Below are 22,053 nucleotides of genomic sequence, written 5' to 3' on the forward strand. Positions count from 1 at the left end.
TAAAAAAAAAGCAGTGATTTTTGTCACTCATAGTTGGCAAGAAATAAGCAGCAAGACAGTTCAGAACTATTCTGCTCACTGCGGTTTCAAGGTTTTCGTCTTGGAGATGCAAGAAATGGCTGGGAGAGAAAAATAAAGCAATTCACTACTTCAAATTCTTCATAGTTCCTAAGTTGTTGAAGGTATCAACAATCACCTTGACTATTACAAAGAAAATAAAAATTTGGAAGATGCAAATCTCGACAGCATCATATGAAGGAAATATATTATCTGCATTAGGTTTCTTCACTGATTTTGTTCATTTATAGTCATAAGAATGGGAAGCAGACGAATTCTTCTACAAGTATTGGGAACTAACAATTTTACTTCACTGTACTAGTATTGGACGTAATGTCGAGACTTTATAAAATACTGGTAAGGCCTCACTTAAAGTATTATGAACAAGACTGGGGCTTATACAATTTAAAGTTTTACACAGGGTACATTTAAGTAAAGCCAGGCTTGCTGACATATATCCCGGGACAGATGCTGGCTGTGACAGGCGTTCCTTCTCTCCGGCTGGTTTAGTGCATGCATTTTGGTCTTGCCCTCGGCTTGATGGCTTTTGGGCACTGGCTTTTTAAATTATCAGTGAAGTTTTGGGGGTGAAACTGAGACCTTGGCCGCTTATAGCTGTATTTGGTGTGGCAGATGATGTTTTGGGCTCAAATGCAAGCCAGTCGGATATCATTGCATTTACATTGCTATTGGCCCGTAGGAGAATTTTGCTGGTCTGGAAATCTGCCACTCCCCCAACTGCTGCTGCTTGGTTAGAGGACGTAATGTTTTTTCTGAAATTAGAAAAGATTAAATTCACTTTGAGGGGGTCTGTGAAAAAGTTCTATTCGAAATGGGGACCTTTGTTGTCATATTTCAGGAGTCTTAAGGAACTACCTACTAGTTGAGGGCATTTGATTGTACTTGGGAAGTTGCCTCCCATTTAACACGCTTATGGTTTACCTCACAGGGTGGCTGATGAATTGTAATATAAGTGTATTTTGGATCATCTGACATGTTGTGGATGTGTGTGGGCCTTCATCTTGAGGTAGTGAGGGGGTATGGCTGTGAAATGTCCATAATTGTATTTGTGAATTGTTGCATTGTAAATACATTAGCTGCCATGGTATGTTCAGGGAGGGCAGGTGAGGGGAGGTTTGTTTAGGGGTAAGATATAAAAGCAAAATGGAGGAAAATGTAATCCATTATGTATTCTGTATTGTGTCATTCCTTCAATAAAAATATATTGGAAAAAAACATATTATGAACAGTTTTGGGCCCTTTATCTTAGAAAGGATGTGCTGAATCTGGAGAAGGTTCAAAGGAGGTTAAAAAAAAACGATTCCAGGATTGAAATGCTTGTCATATGAAGAGCATTTGATAGCTCTGGGCATGTATTTCCCGGAATTCAGAAGAATGAGGGGTGACCTCATTGAAACCTCAATGGTGAAAGGCCTTGATAGAGTGGATGTGCAGAGGATGTTTCCTACAGTGGGAGAGTCTAAGACCAGAGGACACAGCCTCAGAATAGAGGGGCATCTTTTTAGAACGGAGATGAGGGGGTATGTCTTTAGCCAGAGGATGGTGAATCTGTGGAATTCATTGCCACAGACAGCTGTGGAGGCCAAGTCTATAAATACATTTAAAGCAGAGGTTGATAGATTCTTGATTGGTCAAGGCATAGAATCCAACCAGTATAACATTTGGAAAAGGCAGGAGATTGGGGCTGAGAGGAAAATTGGATCAGCCATGATGAAATAGCAGAGCAGACTCGATGGGCCAAATAGCCTAATTTGCTCATGTACCTTATAGTCTTGTTAGTGTTTAATTTGTTCAGTGTTTCACTTAAATACACACTTGTGACTCAGCTCTTCCATTTTTTTTTACATACCATTTTAACTATTTCCATGAAACTTCAGCTAATTGGGGCAGTCACTTAATTTGGCCAAAATGTACTGGTCCCAATGTGGCTCAATTAACTGGAATCCAGTGCATCTCCTTATTCCCAAAGCAGCCCATCGGTGTGATATCTTTACTTTACAGAATACTTAAATGTTGTATACCAAAACAAAGCAAAAATCTCAGCCAAAATTCTGACCAGGCTGCCACCTTTAAATCCCCTCTGTATGACTTTGATCCAAGGTTAGCTTAGAAGCAGAAAATTAAGAGATCCCCAATTTTACTCAGTGAGAGCACAAAAAAAATGCAGTGTTTGCAATTATGCAGTGTAAATTGCTGAGTAACAACTACTGGCTAACATTAGAATATGCATTACAGTCAAGTTTCATAGGAAAACAGATAAGAGATGAGGCCATCACTGGGTTCCGGCAAACTAGCAACAGAGGAGCTGAAGGCAGTGTGGACAGGGCCAATGAACTTAACCTGTTCTTTAACAGATTTGACATTGTGACCCCTGCCCATCCCCCACATGAGTCATCTGTTGTCGGCCCCCAACCAACACATATTCCACTCTCCCCTCCTACCCCTCCTCACAGTCCCCCACCCTGCTCTCATGACTATACCCCTTCCCCACACAAAACCACCACGGTGAGCTTCACAGCTGAACAGGTGAGAAGACAGCTGAAACATCTCAACCCAAGCAAGGCTGCAGGACCGGATGGTGTCAGTACCAGGGTGCTCAAAGCCTGTGCCCCTCAGCTATGTGGAGTACTTCGCCATGTATTCAACATGAGCCTGAGGCTCCGGAGGGTTCCTGTGCTGTGGAAGACGTCCTGCCTCATCCCTGTGCCGAAGATGCCGCGCCCCAGCGGCCTCAACGACTACAGACCGGTGGCATTGACCTCGCACATCATGAAGACCCTGGAGAGACTTGTTCTGGAGCTGCTCTGGCCTATGGTCAGGCCACACTTAGATCCCCTCCAGTTCGCCTATCAGCCCCGACTAAGAGTTGAGGATGCCATCATCTACCTGCTGAACCGTGTCTATGCCCACCTGGACAAGCCAGCGAGCACTGTGAGGGTCATGTTTTTTGACTTCTCCAGTGCGTTCAACACCATCCGCCCTGCTCTGCTGGGGGAGAAGCTGACAGCGATGCAGATGGATGTTTCCCTGGTGTCATGGATTCTTGATTACCTGACTGGCAGACCACAGTACGTGTGCTTGCAACACTGTGTCCAACAGAGTGATCAGCAGCACTGGGGCTCCACAGGGGACTGTCTTGTCTCCATTTCTCTTCACCATTTACACCTCGGACTTCAACTACTGCACAGAGTCTTGCCATCTTCAGAAGTTTTCTGATGACTCTGCCATAGTTGGATGCATCAGCAGGGGAGATGAGGCTGAGTACAGGGCTACGGTAGGAAACTTTGTCACATGGTGTGAGCAGAATTATCTGTCGCCTAATGTGAAAAAGACTAAGGAGCTGGTGGTGGACCTGAGGTGAGCTAAGGTACCGGTGACTCCTGTTTCCATCCAGGGGGTCAGTGTGGACATGGTGGAGGATTACAAATACCTGGGGATACGAATTGACAATAAACTGGAATTGTCAAAGAACACTGAGGCTGTCTACAAGAAGGGACAGAGCTATCTCTATTTCCTGAGGAGACTGAGGTCTTCTAACATCTGCCGGACGATGCTGAGGATGTTCTACAAGTCTGTGGTGGCCAGTGCTATCATGTTTGCTGTTGTGTGCTGGGGCAGCAGACACCAACAGAACCAACAAACTCATTCGTAAGGCCAGTGATGTTGTGGGGATGGAACTGGACTCTCTCACGGTGGTGTCTGAAAAGAGGATGCTGTCCAAGTTGCATGCCATCTTGGACAATGTCTCCCATCCACTACATAATGTACTGGTTGGGCACAGGAGTACATTCAGCCAGAGACTCATTCCACCGAGATGCAACACAGAGCGTCATAGGAAGTCATTCATGCCTGTGGCCATCAAACTTTACAACTCCTCCCTTGGAGGGTCAGACACCCTGAGCCAATAGGCTGGTCCTGGACTTATTTCCTGGCATAATTTACATATTACTATTTAATTATTTATGGTGCAACTGTAACGAAAACCATTTTCCCCCGGGATCAATAAATTATGACTATGACCATGACTATGACTAGATGAGAGATGAGGCCCTCGGTCTCTGTCCGCCAGAGAAAGCAGGATCTCCCAGTGGCCACACATTTTAATTCCACGTCCCATTCCCATTCTGATATGTCTATCTATGGCCTCCTCTACTGTCAAGATGAAGCCGAACTCAGGTTGGAGGAACAACATCTTATATTCCGTCTGGGTAGTCTCCAACCTGATGGCATGAACATTGACTTCTCTAACTTCCATTAATGCCCCACCTCCCCTTCTTACCTCACCTGTTATTTTTTTATTATTTTTTTCTCTCTCTCCTTTTTCTCCCTCTGTCCCTCTCACTATACTCCTTGCCCATACTCTGGGCTTTCCCCCCCTCCCCGTTTCTTTCTCCCTAGGCCTCCCATCCCATGATCCTCTCATATCCCTTTTGCCAATCAACTGTCCAGCTCCTGGCTCCATCCCTTCCCCTCCTGTCTTCTCCTATCATTTCAGATCTCCCCCTCCCCCTCCCACTTTCAAATCTCTTACTATCTCTTCTTTCAGTTAGTCCTGACGAAGGGTCTCGGCCCAAAACGTCGACTGTACCTCTTCCTATAGATACTGCCTGGCCTGCTGCATTCACCAGCAATTTTTATGTGTGTTGCTTGAAATTCCAGCATCTGCAGATTTCCTTGTGTTTGCAAAATTAAAGTTATGTCATTTTTGTTTCTTTCCCAGACTGAACTGTTTCTCTTTCCACAGATGCTGCCTGACCTGCTGAATATTTCCAACATTTTCTTTCCAGATAGCAGTTCAGGAAACTCACTGAACTATTTCTAACACATTAGCACCCTTCCTTACGCAAAAATATCACTGTTGGCAGTATTCCAGATTTGCTCTCACATAACACAGGCACAACTTTCCTACTTATGTTCAAGTCCCCTGGCAATAAACAACAGCGTTGCTAGTTTTCCTAATCATCTGCTGTATTTGCTTACCAGCTTTCTCTCAATCTTGCACAAGGATACCCATATCCCTCTGCAACTAGAACTCTGTGATCCCTCATAGTTGTGAAATAAACATCAGCCTAATCTCGAATATTCTGCTCCAGTGGGTAGTACAGGTTGCAATGTTATTGGCAGTGTTGTGAACACACTGCAAATGCCTGCATCTGACCTTCCGATGGAGAAAATGTCAATAAGTACTGCAAATTACGTGCACTTCTAGCAGGAAAGTGGGTCCAGAGGTTGTGGGAATGGTTCAGTGATGGAGCGAGTGAAGTTGAGTGGAATTATCCCCTCTGGTTCAAGAGCCTGATAATTGAAAGGTAATTGATCATGGGGCCAGTGAACAATGCAGAAAAAGGTGCTGTCCAGCTCACAAAACTACTTCTCCTACCACTTCTTTCAAATACGATTCTACAACTAGGCTCTGCATGATTGGAACTTAGGACTTACGTTTCGGTAGTTTGTTTTTGGGCCATTTGAGTGATCTGTCTCCGAGGGAGTTCAGCGAGGTTTAGAGTAGAAGGCACAGCCTGGAGGCCCGGATCCCTGGAGATGGGGCACGATCCATTGCTTCTCCGCGAATGAGTCATCGAGCATGGTTGAAGTCGATGAGGACGAGAACGGAGGATGGGCACCTGCTTGCTTTTGAACGGTCTTCCTCTCCTCCTGTCAGAGGAAAGGCAGGAATCTAGGGATCCACGTTGCCAGGATTGATCGGCAAGGCTGTGGGCTCGTTTTGGGGGGCTTTGACATTCATATTGGACGTGGTCCTAGATTCTGTTTACTGTTTTTGAGCAGTTTGTCTGGGGTAATCGGTGAGGACTGGGAGACTTCAGCAAAGAATGGACCTGCAGCCTGTATCGGTTAGCAGCTCAGCACTGAACTAAACTGAATACTGCTGGTTTGATATTTGATATTCTATGGGTTGTTCGCTCACATTTTGCTGTTTACTCAATTCATTCTCTTTTTCTGCACGTTGGGTATTTGATGTTCTTTTGAACAGGTTCCATGATGTTTCTTTGTTTCGTGACTGTCCATGGGAGGACAAATCTCAGATGTACTCTGGATACATAAATGTACATTGAATCTTTGAATTACTGGACAGGAATCAGTGCCAAACATCACATTACATTTGTCAACAGCTATTTAAATAATTGCACTCTCAGAAAGATTAACTGTTAAGGATGCCATAGTAATGCCATTATTCTGTTCATGAGCTCACTGTTGCATACCAGTAAAGTTCAAACTAAATTATCAGAGTATGTATACAAAAATAATAAATAAATAGAGAATATGGATGAAGAGTCCTTGAAAGCGAGTCCGTGGGTCATGGAAATAGTTCAATGATGGGGCGAGTGAAGCTGAGTGAAGTTATCCCTTCTGGTTCAAGAGCTTGATGGTTGAGGGGAAATAACTTTTCCTGAACCTAGTGGTGAGGCTCCCTATCCTCCTGACAGCAACAGTGAAAAAAGTTATCTATTCCCGACTAAGTTAATGAAAAATAAAGTTGCAGTTCTAGACTTTTTTTTAAAAAAAGACAATAAAATTGAGAAAAATTCTAATAAGATCCTATTCAGTCTTATAATTTTTGTCATGTCTTTCAGCAAAATCCTTAATGATGTTGAAAAGCGGTCAAAGCTAAGCAACAAGTCTTTTCAGGAACAATGAAGATAATCAGTAGTACTTTAATGCTGGCAAAAGGAATTTTGCCACAGCAAAATACTACACTCCAACCTTGAAGTTTAGTGCACACCAACTAGCTGTCGTATCTGTATGCAGTTGGTTCTTCACTGCATCTTAAAAATTGTAAGTTGGTAAATTGGTTTATCATCACACGAAATGAACATCTTTGTTCTGCATGCCATCCATACAGATCATTTCATTACAATCACTGAGGATTATATATGGAAAAGCAATATAAGAATGCAGTTACAGGGAAGTGCAGTGCAGGCTGACAAGAAGGTGCAAGGTCACAATAAGAGACTGTGTGGTCAACAGACTCATTCGTAAGGCCAGTGATGTTGTGGGGATGGAACTGGACTCTCTGACGGTGGTGTCTGAAAAGAGGATGCTGTCCAAGTTGCATGCCATCTTGGTCAATGTCTCCCATCCACTACATAATGTACTGGGTGGGCACAGGAGTACATTCAGCCAGAGACTCATTCCACTGAGATGTAGCACAGAGCGTCATAGGAAGTCATTCCTGCCTGTGGCCATCAAACTTTACAACTCCTCCCTTGGAGGGTCAGACACCCTGAGCCAATAGGCTGGTCCTGGACTTATTTCATAATTTACTGGCATAATTTACATATTACTATTTAACATTTATGGTTCTATTACTATTATTTATGGTGCAACTGTAATGAAAACCAATTTCCCCCAGGATCAATAAAGTATGACTATGACTATTAGTCCCTGGTAATGTAGAATACTCCAAGTCCAGTTCACCAACTCATTGGCGAGACCAACTGTGGGGGAGCTGTGTTGCCTTAGTAGTGGTGAGGACTGGGCCCTTGCATTGAGCTGCCTGTTGCAGTCACCCAGGGGATGAGACTCCGGGGCAGTGTGAAAGAGAGCAAAGACCTTTGTGTGTGCGCTGAAACCTGTACTGGGTTGGGGCTAGCACCTCCTGTCAGTGCTGCCCCCTGGTGCTTGCTCAGTGGAAGAACAAGCTGAACTCGGACAATCTACAGCCATGCCACTCAGGGACTGAGGCTATATTGTGTTTTTTTTTCCTTTGCAACTCTGTTTCTCTGAAATCATAACACTGTGTGCTGTAGCCCCAGAAGAAAGCTGTTTCATTTGGCTATATTCATACATTGCTGAATGATAATTAAACTTGAACTTAGAAAAAGTTTATTACACCGTGATATGTGTTGCTAGTTAACTGTGCATCCTTAATGGTGATGTTATCCCAAAGAAAGCATCAGTACTCTAAATACCTTTAAAGATCACACTTTCCTTTGTCAGAAAGAATCCTGTGCATTCAGGATCCTCCCCAGGTTTTCAGCAGCTGAAGTAGTCTGTATTGCTGTGTAGGACAGCTGCACTATCTGAGATGTTTAGAGAGGCAATTGAACAGAAAATATTTCACTGCAATATTTAAAGAAAGATCATTCTTACAAATTCCTTGCTGATGCATAAAATGGATGAGGGGCATCCAGGAAAGCACAAATAACTTTGAAACTCTTCAAGGGAAATAAGGAAAAATATTGGATTGACTACAGAAACAACTCACTGACCTGTCCAATCCAACATTTGTCCCACCCGTGGCGGAGTCTGCAAACCCACAAAGAGCTAATCAGCCAATTCAGGGCCAAAAAACACTTCTGTCTGTCTGTATCTTGTTTTACGGCGGTTGGCATCCAGCTTAATGGTGCATTACTGTCACCCTCTGCTCCAGAATGTGCACTAGACATACATTCTAAATCCCTTCACCCAATCGCGCACGTGCACACGCACACACACACACATATATATATATATATACACACATATATACACACACATATATACACACACAAACCTACACTTCACCCTCCCATCTTTGGCCATCCTAGTATCCTATTCCTGTTTATTCGTCATATTCTATAAAAAAAAACCCTGTACCCCTTAAAAACGCTAAAAATACCTGGACTTGTGCTCTCTCACCCATGCCCAGCAACCCTTTTAATGTGAATTCCTGCATCCCTAACTCCCTTAATTTATTTCTCATCATCTCTCTCTGTATCCCATACTTCCTGCAACACAAAACTACATGTTCTACTGACTCCTCTTCCTGACATTCCTCACACAATCCTGTCTGGTGTTTCCCTATCATTTTCAATGTTTTGTTTAATGCACAGTGTCCCAGCCTTAAACTAGTCCACACAATTTCCTCTCTTCTGTTTCCATTACCTACCCTAGTAACTGCAACACTCTTTTGTATTTGATATAAATGTCTCCCTTTCCCCTCCCTGTCCCATCTTTCTTGCCACATTCGGTTGACTTTTTCCCAGATTACACACTTAACCTCTGCTTTACTGATACTAATGTGCATTTCCACATTTTCTTTCTTTAACGCCCTCTTTGCCAACTCATCCACCCTCTCATTCCCCTTCACCCCTACATGTGCTGGAACCCATAGAAATTTTACCTGACCTCCTTGATTTGCAATTCTTGTAACTAACTGAAGGACTTCATAAAGTACATCTTGCCGACTGTTTGTGTGAAAAGACCTTAAACTTGCTAGAACTGAGGATGAATCTGAACATATCAGTGCTTTGGCTTGTCTGGCTTTCTGCACCCATCGCAACGCAACCAACACTGCCAGCATCTCCACTGTAAACACCCCTAACTTATTAGATGTTCTTCTGCTGATTCCAATTTCTTTTGCTGGTATTACCACCCCAAACCCTGTCACTCCTGTTTCAGGTTCCTTCGCACCATCCGTATAAACGTGAGTATAATTACTATACTTTCCCATCACATGACAGTTAAATGCATTTACCAAATCTGTTTTATATCTTTCTTTCCTTTTTACCTCTAACAAATGCCAGTCTATGTCAGGCCATACAAGCTTCCATGGAGCTACAACCGGATAAACTACTGAAGGACTTATCCTCAGATCAAATACTCCACATTCTTTCGCGATATCATTCCCTACCCGACTAAAGGTATCCCTCTGAAACCTCCCATCTTCCCAGCACTCCTGCAACACTCCTTTAGTAGGGTGAGAATCATTGTGCCCCTGCAAGTTAGCCCAGTAGTTTGCCATCAGTTGCATCCTTCTTAGTTCCAAAGGCATTATTCCCATTTCTACCTGTAGGGCTGACACTGGTGACGTTTTAAAAGCCCCACTGCACACTCTCAAGGCCTGAGCCTGAATCACATCCAGTTTCCTTATAAGAGACCTAGCTGCTGATCCATATACTACATTTCCATAATCCAGTACAGATTTTACTAAAGCCACATACATTCTCTTAAAAGCTGCAAAAAAAACACTTCAGCAGACAATAGTGAAGGCATTCAATAATTTATTGGCTGTTAAGACTGTGGAAGTTGTGCTCCAGTTAGTTTTTCACAACATGAGTAATGATACTTAGCAAAAGCCTGAAGGGCATCAGAGTCGGTGAAACCCACCCCTATTAGCAGTGGCATAACACAAGAGCTCCTGTGCCACAGGAGCAGCAAGATAGGTTAGAAAGTTGGAAATCAAGCTAACGTGATGACTTGGTTTGGATTACTACCAATAAAGAGCCCGAGGAGACCATTTTCTCTACAGATTCAAATATTTCCACATCTTTTGTGGTAAATGAGATTAGCTCATTGTTCCTTGTTGCAGACACTGTCACTAACTGTGCTGTGCCAGTGTTGATGAGGATATCATTATTCACAGGTGCTGCCCAGAATTCCAGTGAGATTGAATTAGGCTGTGCAAACAAACCACGTCATCCACTGGAACAAAATCCAATCTTGCCTGAAGATCCAATTTAAGCCCCTTTGTGACCAGTTGGGCCCCACGTGCCCAGGCTGCTTCACACATCCTAAACAATTGTGGATTGATAGAATCAGAACCAGATTTATCATCAGGGATGTGTCATGACGCTTGTTGTTTTGCGACAGCAGTATAGTGCAAGCCATAATAATTGCTCCAAGTTACAAGTATAAATAATAATGCAAAGGATCAATAAGGCCGTCTTCATTGACCATTCAGAAATTCAATGGCGGATGGGAAGAAACTGTTCTTAAAACATTGTGTGTTGGTCTTCAGGCTCCTGTACTTCCTCCCTGAGGGCAAAGGGTGCAGGTCTCAGATGCTGAGGGTATTTAATGATGGATGCCACCTTCAAAGGACGCCGCTCTAGAAGATCTCCAGAGCATGGGACAGTAGTGTAGCGGTTAGCACAACGCTTTACAGTACAGGCGACCCAGGTTCAATTCCCGCTGCTGCCTGTGAGGAGATTGTACGTTCTCCCCGTGGCCGTGCAAGTCTCCTCTGGGTGCTCCAGTTTTCAACCACAGTCCAAAGCTGTACCGGTTGGCAGGTTACTTGGTCATTGTAAATTGTCCCATGATTAGGCTAAGGATGGGCAGCATGGCTTGAAGGGCTGGAAGGGCCTATTTAGTGCCGCATTTTTAAAAATAATAAATAAATATCCTCGGTGGTACAGAGGGTTGTGCCCATGATGGAACTTGCTGAGCCTACAATCCTCTGCTGCCTCTTGCAATCCTGTGTCATGGAGATTCCAGACCAGGCTGAATGCTCTCCACCAAACATCTGTAGAAATTTGCTAGTCTTTGATAACATACTGAATCTTCTCTAACTCCAAATAAAGTAGAGCTGCCTGTGTGTCATCTTTGCGATTGTATCAACGTGTTGGCCGAAGACATATCTATCCTCAGATATTGACACCCGGGAACTTGAAGCTGCTCACTTTTTTCACTGCTGATCCTTCAGTGAGGACTGGTGTGTGCTCTCTCAGCTGCCCTTTCCTGAAGACTACAATCAGTTTCTTGGTCTTGTTAACATTGAGTGTGAGGTTGTTGTTATGACATCACTCAGTCACTCCTCCACACCTCCTTGTCACCATAGCTATTTAATCAGACACTGAAATTTGCTCCTAGTGTGTACAATCTGGTGAGGGTTGATTGGAATGTAGCAAAAATGAAATGGGTTAGTGTAAAAATGAGTGGTTGATAATGCACGTGGACTTGATGGACTGATAAGCCTGTTTCACTACTTTGTGATACGTCTTAGGGCAAGCACGAGCTTCCACAGTCCCACATGCACTGAATCTCAAAATGTTCTTTAAACTGGTATTAGAGTGAGAAATGGGAGCCTCGTGAGCCTGGTCCACCATTCAGTGAGAATGTGGCTGATGTGTGACCACCCCCCTCACCCCCAGCCAACTCTATAGCTATGCCTTTACACAATCCCTCTTAATAAAAGCCCTCCAAAAGGAATGGTGGTGAAAAGGAGGAAATAATGGAAAGACTCATTCACAGATCTTATCAATAAAGTCTGGCAAAACATTGTATTTACCAAGATCCTTCATTTTGTATTCAAAGGTTAACACAGTGGCTGAACAAAGCTAAGGCAATAGTTGAAAACGAAATCTGTTGTCAACACGTTGTTTTAAAGACAGTAAAAAAAATTAGCAAATAGTTCTTGTTTCTGCCTGTCATACAAAGGCCTCTTTCAGACAATGGAAGGGAAGTAATCAAATTAGATTTTGATAACATCTTCACATGGAAACTTGGAATGATACTGCCGAACCACGTGAAAATTTTAGACCACAAGACATAGGAGCAGAATTAGGCTATTCGGCCCGTCAAGTCTGCTCTGCCATTCCATCACGGCTAACTTATTATCTGTCTCAAGTTTAAGTTTAATTGTCATTCAACCATACACGTGAATACAGATGAATGAAACAGCATTCCTCCCGGGCCAAGGTGCAAAGCACGGTACCAACAGTCGCACTCAGCACATATCGTCACAATAGCAGAAATACAGTCATTAAAAAAACATTCTCCCACCTTCTCCCTGTAACCTTTGATACTCTGACTCATCAAGAACCTATCAACCTTCATTTTAAATACATCCAATGACTTGACTCCCCACTATTGGAAACATCATCCCTACATCCAATCTATCTAGACCTCTAATAATATTCCATGGGTTCAATGAGATTCCTTTTCATACTTCTAACTGCAGCAAGTACAAGTCCAGGCCATCAAAAGCTCCTCATACATTAACCCTTTCATTCCTGGAATCATTGTCATGAAACTCCCCTGGATTCTCTCCAATGCCAGCATTATCTTTTCTCAGATAAGAGGCCTATAACTGCTGCCAATACTCTAAGTGCAGTCTGACCAATGCCTTACAAAACCTCAGCATTGCATCCTTGCTCTTACATTCTAGTTCTCTCAAAGTGAATGGTAACAGGACGACACCATTCAACATGATACTTGCTGGTTACTAACATTTGGATCTATCAACTCAGTTTCTCTAGGTGAGATGGCAGGGTGGAGAATAAACCCAATTATTGCTATATTTCCTTACCTTGTTCATCTAAAACAAAAGAACCAATTTCTTTACGATGCATGGTTCCCTGAAAACCTGGATCTTGGTTAGGCACGCAGTCATTCAGCTGTCAATCATGCTGATGCTCAGAGCATTAACAACGGGAGAAATGAAATATAAAGTAGGACATAGTTGTTGATGTGCAAACAGCCTCCTATGACAAAGATTCCATGTTTCTCTATAAAGGACATTTAGACTTCTCAGCCATTGAATGAGATCATGGCTGATCGCACTGTTGACCATTTTCTTGCCCATCACTGAGATTCACCCATACTTTGATAAACCCAGATCTTTAAATACATTGAATGATCCACTAGTTGAGTCTGTAACCTCATTCCCTTCAATATTTACAATGTTACAATTCTTGCACCTTGAGGACGTCCAAACTCAATTCACTACACCGTTAGAGGCATTATGCTGAGGTTTTAATTCTCTCCTTAAAACTCTCTGCCTCTTTACCTCCCCTTTCTCTTTCAAAATTACTCTAACTTATTAGAGTCCTGATGAAGGGTCTCGGCCTGAGACGTCGACTGCACCTCTTCCTAGAGATGCTGCCTGGCCTGCTGCGTTCACCAGCAACTTTTATGTGTGTTGCTTGAATTTCCAGCATCTGCAGAATTCCTGTTGCTAACTTATTGACAATGCTTTTCACCATCTACTACAGTATCACCCGGCATGGATTTGTTAAATTTAATTTGATGTCATTTCTGTGAAACACCCGTGACATCCCTTAAAATTAAAATAAGCCAAATGAGTACCATGCAAACATGAGGAAATCTGCAGATGCTGGGAAGTTGCTGGTGAACGCAGCAGGCCAGGCAGCATCTCTAGGAAGAGGTACAGTCGACATTTCGGGCCCAGATCCTTCGTCAGGAGGATGTAAAATGAATACCAAATGTGTTCTTCTTATGCTCTCACTTCACACTTAAAGATATCAAGGATGTGCAGAACTGCAACATATTTCCTTTCCTTAACCTGGGGATAATTAACACAGAAATCACTCCTATCAGTATCCCATTTACTTTTAATCATATAACAATTACAGCATGGAAACAGGCTATCTCGGTCCTTTTAGTCTTTCTGGTCGACCTCGTGTCAAATCCTCGGCAAACGCTCCAGACTACTTCATTAGTTGTAACTGAGAACAGCCAGTACTTTGCGGATCAGCAGTGAACTCTAGGCTATTGCTGGTGTGCGTGGCTCAGTCCTGCTCTTGTAGACGATTTCAAGCAGCAGCTTTGATAACGAATGCCAATACAGCTTTCAAACGGAGCATCATTCTGCAATGTCCTTCAGCTCAACAACCTTCCAAGGTAGCTCCAATTCTGCTGTCTTGCATATTCCCAAACTTAAATAGATCTTGTCCTTGCTTGTATGATAGATATGTTTCATTTAAAAAGAGCAATGACAGAAGCTGCACAAAGGCATGAAACTCACTTGCTGTCCAATACATTAATAAATCATGTATTTTATTTTTGAAAGATCAGCTTTACTGGTAACATGCACATCAAAACAATGAAATTAGTCACTTGCATCAATGGCCAAATTAACATGCGCACAACTAACCCTAAACCATTCGTCTTTGGAATGTGGGCGGAAATCAGAGCACTGAGAGGAAAGCCACACAATCACAGGGTGAACATACACAAACTCTTTGCAGACAGGAGCTGAAATTGAACCCCAGACTTACAGCTGGTGCTGCTCTGTTACGCTGCCAGGCCATCCTGTGGCGATATCATTCACAAAAAATATTTTAAAATTAAATCCCTTGTTGAGCTGGTAAAACACACTTACGCTTCCAGCTTTTTAAACTCAGATACACCTACTCGACATGCCTTATAGAAAAATTGTGACAGTGCTGAGGAGTGTGCCCGGGTGTCAGCATTTGAGGATCTATCCTGGGTCCACCATATTGATACAATCACAAAGAAAGCACGACAGTGGCTATATTTCATTGGGAGTTCGAGGAGACCTGGTCTGTCCCCAAAGACACTTGCAAAATTCCTGCAGATGTACCATGGAGAGCATTCTAACTGGCTGCAGCAAGTTGTAAACTCAAGTCCCCAGCATCTTGAAAAGGCAATGCCTCAAAAAGGGGGCATCCATCATTAAGGACCCCTATCACCCAGGACATGCCCTCTTCTCATTGCTACCATCGAGGAGGTCTAGGATCCTGAAACATTTCAGGAACAGCTTCTTCTCCTCTGCCAGATTTCTGAATAGACAATTAATCCATGTACTACACCACCTCACCATTTTTTGCTCTCTTTTTGCACTACTTACCTAATTTATTATATATTACTTATTGTAATCTATTTAATGTGCTGCCACAACACAAGAAATTTCACAACATATGCCAGTGATATTAAATCTGATGATTCTGATTGATAAAGATGTTATACTGTGATAGCTGACAGTACAAAATTCAATATTCCACAAAAACGCACCCAAATTACTTAAAACTGAAGTAATATGATAGCTTTCGCTAGGTGGTGCTACTAGAGAGCTTCAAGGTGTTGCATTTTGGACAGTAAGACTATAAAGACATAGGGGCAGAAATGAGGCTATTCGGCCCATTGAGTCTGTTCTGCTACCCCATCATGGCTGGTTTATTACCCCTCTCAATCCCATCCTCCTACTTTCTCCCTGTAACCTTTGACGTCCTTTAATCAAGAACCTATCAATCTCTAGTTTAATACACCTAGTGGTTTAGCCGCTATGGCTGTATGTGGCAATGAATTCCACAGATTCATCACTTTCTGACTAAAGAAATTCCTCTGAAACTCTGTTCTGAGTTATATCCTTCTATCCTGAGGCTGTACCCTGTGGTCCTAGGCTCCCACATGAAAAGCAACATCCACTGCACCTCCACTCCATCTTGGCCTTTCAATATTCAATTGGTTTCAGTGAGATCCCTCTTATTCTTCTCAACTCCAAGTACAGGTTAGTGTCCTGGAGAACGTTGTAGAACAAAGACACGGAAAGGTTACAGGTACATTGATACTGGAAATCAGCAACATAGGTAGTGAGGCTGGCGCAGGAGATGGGGCATCATATCGCAATTTACAAGTCAACAGTGAGACCACATTTGGCGTATTATGAGTAATTCTGTTCACCCAGCTATAGGAAGGATGTCATTACACTAGCAAGAGCACAGAAAAGAGGCACGGGGTGTTACTAGTATTGGAGGGCTTGAGTTATTAGGAGAGGTTGGATAGGCTGAAGTGTTGGAGGCTGAGGGGTGACGTTATAGAAACCCATGACATCATGAGGAATGCAGTTAAGTATTTTCTTGAAAGAGGAGAGTCTACAACTAGAGAATAGATTTAAAAGAAAGGGAAAGATTTAAAAGGGATCCGAGGGGAAGCTTTTTCCACACTAATTCCACACCAAAGGTAGTCAAATAAACATCCCGTCATCAAATTTGCAACTTTTGTTTTAACGCTGAACTCTCATACTGAATACAACACAAAATGATATTGAGCTCTCACTGACCTATGACACCTAAAGACTTGAAAAAGGATCCGCGACTTCCTTATTGGAGACCACGGTCAAAGCGGATCGGTAGTAACATCTCCTCCAATCTCACTATCAACAAAGGCGTGCCTCGGGGAGGCGTATTTAGACCAATGCGCTACTCTCGGCTCAAACGACATCTACAAACCGGAGTGATACCACTGTTGTTGGGAGAATGGCAGGTGACAATAAAGAGGCTTATACGACCAAGATGGATCGGCTGGTCGTAAACAACAGGAGGGATCGGCTGGTCGAGTGAAGTCGCAGCAACAACCTCGCACTTAGCGTCAGCACGACCAATGAATTGTTTGTGCCAGTCATGGAAAGGGTGCGCTGCTTCAAGTTCTTGGGTGCCAACATCTCAGTACCAATTCTGGACCCAACAGAGTGATGCAATTACAAAGAAAGCACGCCAGCGGCTCTTCATTACGAGCCTGGTATGTCATCAAAAACCTTGAAATTCCTATAGACGCTAGATGCATGGTAGAGAACATTCTGACTTTTGCATCACAGCCTGACGTGGAGACTCCAATGCACAGGACCGCCAGGCTACAGAGTGTTATCGATTCAACCAGCTCCATCAGGGCCGCAACCCACCAGCGAGGACATCTTTAAAGGTGGAGCCTCAGGGCGGCGGCATCCACCATGAAGGACCCTTACAATCTGGCACATGCCATCTCCTCGTTACTACTCTTGGAGAGGTAGTCCAGTAGCCTAAAGACCCTTTCTCAATTTTTTAAGGAACAGCTTCTTCCCCCCTATCGGATTTCTGAACAGTCAATGAACCTATGAACATTGTCTCGGTGTACCCTATATGCACTGTGTTTAGAATAGATTGTCTTTTCGCTGTGCTTCTCCCTCAGAGCAACACATTTCATGACATACATCAGTAATTTAAAAAAAACACCTGATCAGGTTCTTAAAAACACTAACTCGAAATATCGCTCTGTTGGGGATGTCTGTCTAACAGTTTCTGTTAAATGGCCAACCCCAGTACATTCTTTAGTACAAACGTTCTGGTGTAGGAAAAAACAGTAACGACTAACAGACCAACTATGTGCTGGGACATTTTTTTTACCCGCACTGAAAATGAGGTTGCAGAAAGGACAGTGTCTAAACGGACTCGTTTTCTTTGCAGTTGACCTGGAGACAAACAAATGTCATCGGTATCACCGGATGGTGTGTTTTCATGAAAAATCTTACTGGGAAAATGCCATTATTTTCAACTTCTCTGCGACCCGCTGTTGCAACTAAGATTAAAACTATTTCTTTCACGTAAAGAGTAGACTCGTAGACTGTTCTGGTCCAACAACACCGCAGCAGTTTCTACAACTATTTCACTATGTAAAGTGAGCAGTCGAATGTTCCGGTATAACACAGCAGATTAATACTGATCCTGTCACGTATCCGCGGCTAGCATTTAATAAGTCACTGATACTTCATATTTAAACAATGTTAAATAAAAAGTATCCTTTAACAGTATTTACATTCCAGTTATTTTCGCTAAGCAACACGCTGGAAAAGTAGTAAAACATACAAAGAAATAAGTAGCAACATTTTCAGCTTTTCGGGGGCTTGCTCAAATTAAAATATTAATTGACTTGCCCGAAAGTGCTTTAAAGATGCTCCATACACTCGTCCTCAGTTCAGTCTGTCTCCAGAAGTCCTGAATAATACTTTCATCACTTCTTTACGTTTCAAAGCAACACAGGTTTCAAAACTCCACCAGAATACAACTAATCGACACAGACCTCTAACTGTGATATATTGAACCGGCCGGAGAACGCCGCTCCACCTACTCAAACCGCTGATTGGGTAGAATCTGGTCCCCGCTGGTTAATTTCTGCCTCGGAATGGACGGCTGGACTGTCAATCTATGTAACAACGTGCTTACGCGCGCCACCTCCCAAACAAAGGATGTAACTGCGGGAGCAGGGAAGTCGAAGGTCGATGTGGCAACAAGTTTCCTGTGAGTTTTCCCACTACATCAAGTTCTTATTATATATTGCGCATTTCAGATTATTTGTAGAAAGATTACAATTTCAGTTAGGTAATAAATTTATTATTTTTGATTGATTGCTTTAAATCATATTGCTTGAAATCCATATACTGTATTTTGATTCTTTCGCATGCCATTCTCTGTAACTGTAACAATTAATTCTGCAATCCATTCTTATTTCCCTTGTACTTCCCCAATGTACTGTTACATTGAAAAGATGTGTACAGATAGCATACAAAATAAAGTTTTTCACTGTACCTCAAAATATGTAACAATTTACCAACTTACTTTGAATTTCAATCATAAATTTCCTGCAACTAGAATGGAAATAATTATGCAATGGTGGAATATTAACTTCATCAACAATAAAAGCTTACCACAACACATTTTCTGAGCAGAACAGCATTCTGACTTCATTGGTAATTGTATCTGCTCACATTTCGGCCTGACTGAGATTGAGCAGTCAAAGATTTCATGGACAAGTCAGTCAGCAGGAAATGCAGTAACTCCACGATAAAATTTAATTTAAACATACAGTCCGTGGCGAAGCTCACACTTGCTGAGCTGACGCAGTTTGTACCTGAGTTTTCAATTTAGCAGTGTACCAGAAAAGGCCCAATTCATGTGAATTGTGCTGAACCGAACTGAAAAGATAGATAGATATAGTAAAGTGATCTGGTTGTTTACCCTTTGTTTGAATTAGTATTGATGTTATAATTAATTTATATTCACTAAACATGTTTTAATGTTTATATTTTTAAATTATACATTTACTTTATGTTAGGTGTTGTTATCAGAAACGTTTAGAAACAGTTGAACAGTTGATTCTGTTGAGGTCATCTACTATATCCAGTGCTCCTGATGTGGTCTCCTTTGCATTGGTGAGATCCGGAATAGAATGGGGTCGGCTTTGTTGAGCATCTTCGCTCCATCCACAACAAGCAGGATTTCCCGGTGGCCAACCATTTCAATTCCAATCCCCCATTCCCATTCCAACATGTCTGTCCATTGCCTGCTGTACTGCCACAAAGAAGCCACTCTCAGGTTGGAGAAGCAACACCTCAAATTCCATCTGGATAGCCTCCATCCTAATGGCATGAACATTGATTTCTCGAACTTCCAGTATTTCCCCCCTCCCACTTCTCTCTTCTTCAGTTCCCCACACTGGCTTCCCTCTTACCTCTTCTCCTCACTTGCCTATCATCTCCCCCAGTGCCCCTCCACCTTCCTTTACTCCTGTGGTCCACTCTTCTCTCCAATCAGATTCCTTCTTCTCCAGTCCTTTACCCTTTACCCTTTCACCTTCCAGCTTCTTACTTCATCTCTCTCTGGTGAATATTCACTGTCTTGGGCCAGGGGGCCTTTTTGCCAAGCTTAACTTTCTAAAACAAGCAGCTGACACATCGAGAGAGCAAAAGTTGTTTTCAAGTTGAACTTCCCAACCAATATTTTTTGTTTAGTTTCTTGTCATAAACAGGAGCCAGTCTTCAGTTCTTAATGTAAATGGCAAGTAATAATCAGCCTGAAGTTAAAAGGACAACCTTTCAAGCTGCAGCACTCTCTATAGGGCACAGGCTGCTGGCCCACAACATGGGACTGGGTGCAGTGTAAACAATGGAGTTATGTTAACCGGATTTGTATCAAACCAGACAAAAACTGGCTAAATTATTTGGTTCAAGGAAGCTTGCAGACCAGATTGAAACTATCACTTAGCGTATCAAATAGCTGAAATATTAGTAGTTGGAAGATTTGTGTACTCAGAGAGTCAGCATTCATGCCATTAATTTTGGGTGTTTGGGACTTCTGTTGCTAGAAGCTTTCAGGACAGCTGTGTGAAAAGGTTTCTGAAAAATATCACACGTGTGTGAAGTTATCCAAGTAGGAAAACAAACAATGTAAGTAAAAGAGAGCAATCAGACTTATTCGGAAAGGTCAAAGAACATCAAGAAGAATTCAAAAAGATGAGATGAACTAGAATCCGTTTCTTTGCCTTCAATTTCTGTCGGACAACTCGTTGATCTGCAACTTGCTGATAGGTCTTTCGGCTTACAGGAATTGCACATGTGTTTTGGAAAGCCTTTGTGTTTTAGAAATTGTTTGTAGTTCAGAAATCTTTTTATAAAATAGAAATCCACTATGAGTTTAATTTTTTTTAAGAATTGTATTTAAATTTACACATGCATCTCAAAAACTAGATATTTAAACTACTTGGTTAGCTGGGAGTTTCTGGTGACCCACTGCTCAAATAGTGGGTATTGGCAGCTGAATGTTCCATGGAGGATAAACAAGGAAATGAATTAGTCTTTGAAGGGAAAGTGGCAACAGTATAATCTCCATTTAGTGAGGGTACCCGTAGCTATCTATATCAAATAGGGCTTAAGATCTTCATTTGAGTTTAGAACTTTGCGGTCAGCAAACTCAATACCATCAGACACACACACACCCCTCCCCCATCCACTTAGCTTTACCAATCACCTTCTAGCTTGTACCCCTTCCCCTCCCCCCACATTCTTATTCCAGCATCTTCCCCCTTCCTTTCCAGTCCTGATGAAAGGTCTTGGCCCAAAACATGGACTCCTTATTGATTTTCATAGATGCTGCCTGACCTGCTGAGTTCCGCCAGCATTTTGTGTGTGTTGCTCTAAAAACAGCTAAAAGGGCCTTTGGCAGTTCAGAACACTATCAGGATGGTCCTGGGGCAAGGACTCAGGCTCCAGCAGCTGAGGCTTGCTGGCTCCTCAGGTACTGACTGTGTCAGTGAAGCTTCTTGTGTAATTGGGCCCAGAGGATCACAGATTAGTGCTGCTGTGAGCTTTACACAATGTGCATGTAAGACATGGGCCATGTCATATATGGTCCAACCATTCTCTTTCAGTTTCAAAACCGTCATTATTGTCAAGATTGAGTTACTGTCATGTGCACAGGTGCAATGAAAATCTTACTTCCGGCAGCAGCACAGGCACGTAGCATTGTATAAGCAACATTCACAAAAGAAACATAAATTATATACAAGAAAACATAATTAGAACACAAAAAACAAAGTCCATTTAGCGCGAAGTTGGGCATTGTTTCCTAAACTGTAATTATTAGGGTTTTGCAGATTGGAAGTACCTGCTCTAGAACCATGTGGTGTGGGACTTCAGGCTTCTGTACCTCCTACCCGAAGGTGGTTGTGAAAAGATGGCATGGCCTGGGTAGGGAGGATCTTTGATGATAGCGATTGCCTTCTTCAGACAGCGCATACTACCACTGGTAGAGAGGAATATGCCTTTGATGTATCGGCAGTGTCCGCTGTTCTCTGTTGCTGCTTGTTTAAATTACTTATCAGGTTATGATGCAACATTCAGGGTATTTTTAATAGTACATCTGCGGAAGTTTATTAGACAAGCCAAACCTCCTTAACATC

At 42.6% G+C, this 22,053-nt stretch overlaps 1 protein-coding gene across 1 annotated transcript in view; it reads right to left on the reverse strand.

The window, feature by feature from the left end:
- tmem45a (transmembrane protein 45a) overlaps positions 1-18,398 on the reverse strand; it is an 89,079-nt gene extending 70,681 nt beyond the window's left edge. Inside the window, exon 1 of the mRNA XM_063049830.1 lies at positions 18,254-18,398. The gene's annotated coding sequence lies outside the window, so the exon portion shown is untranslated. The remainder of the gene's footprint in view (positions 1-18,253) is intronic.
- Positions 18,399-22,053: the final 3,655 nt, after the last annotated feature.

The sequence above is a fragment of the Mobula hypostoma genome, chromosome 6, assembly GCF_963921235.1.
Source record: "Mobula hypostoma chromosome 6, sMobHyp1.1, whole genome shotgun sequence".
Taxonomy (NCBI): domain Eukaryota; kingdom Metazoa; phylum Chordata; class Chondrichthyes; order Myliobatiformes; family Myliobatidae; genus Mobula; species Mobula hypostoma.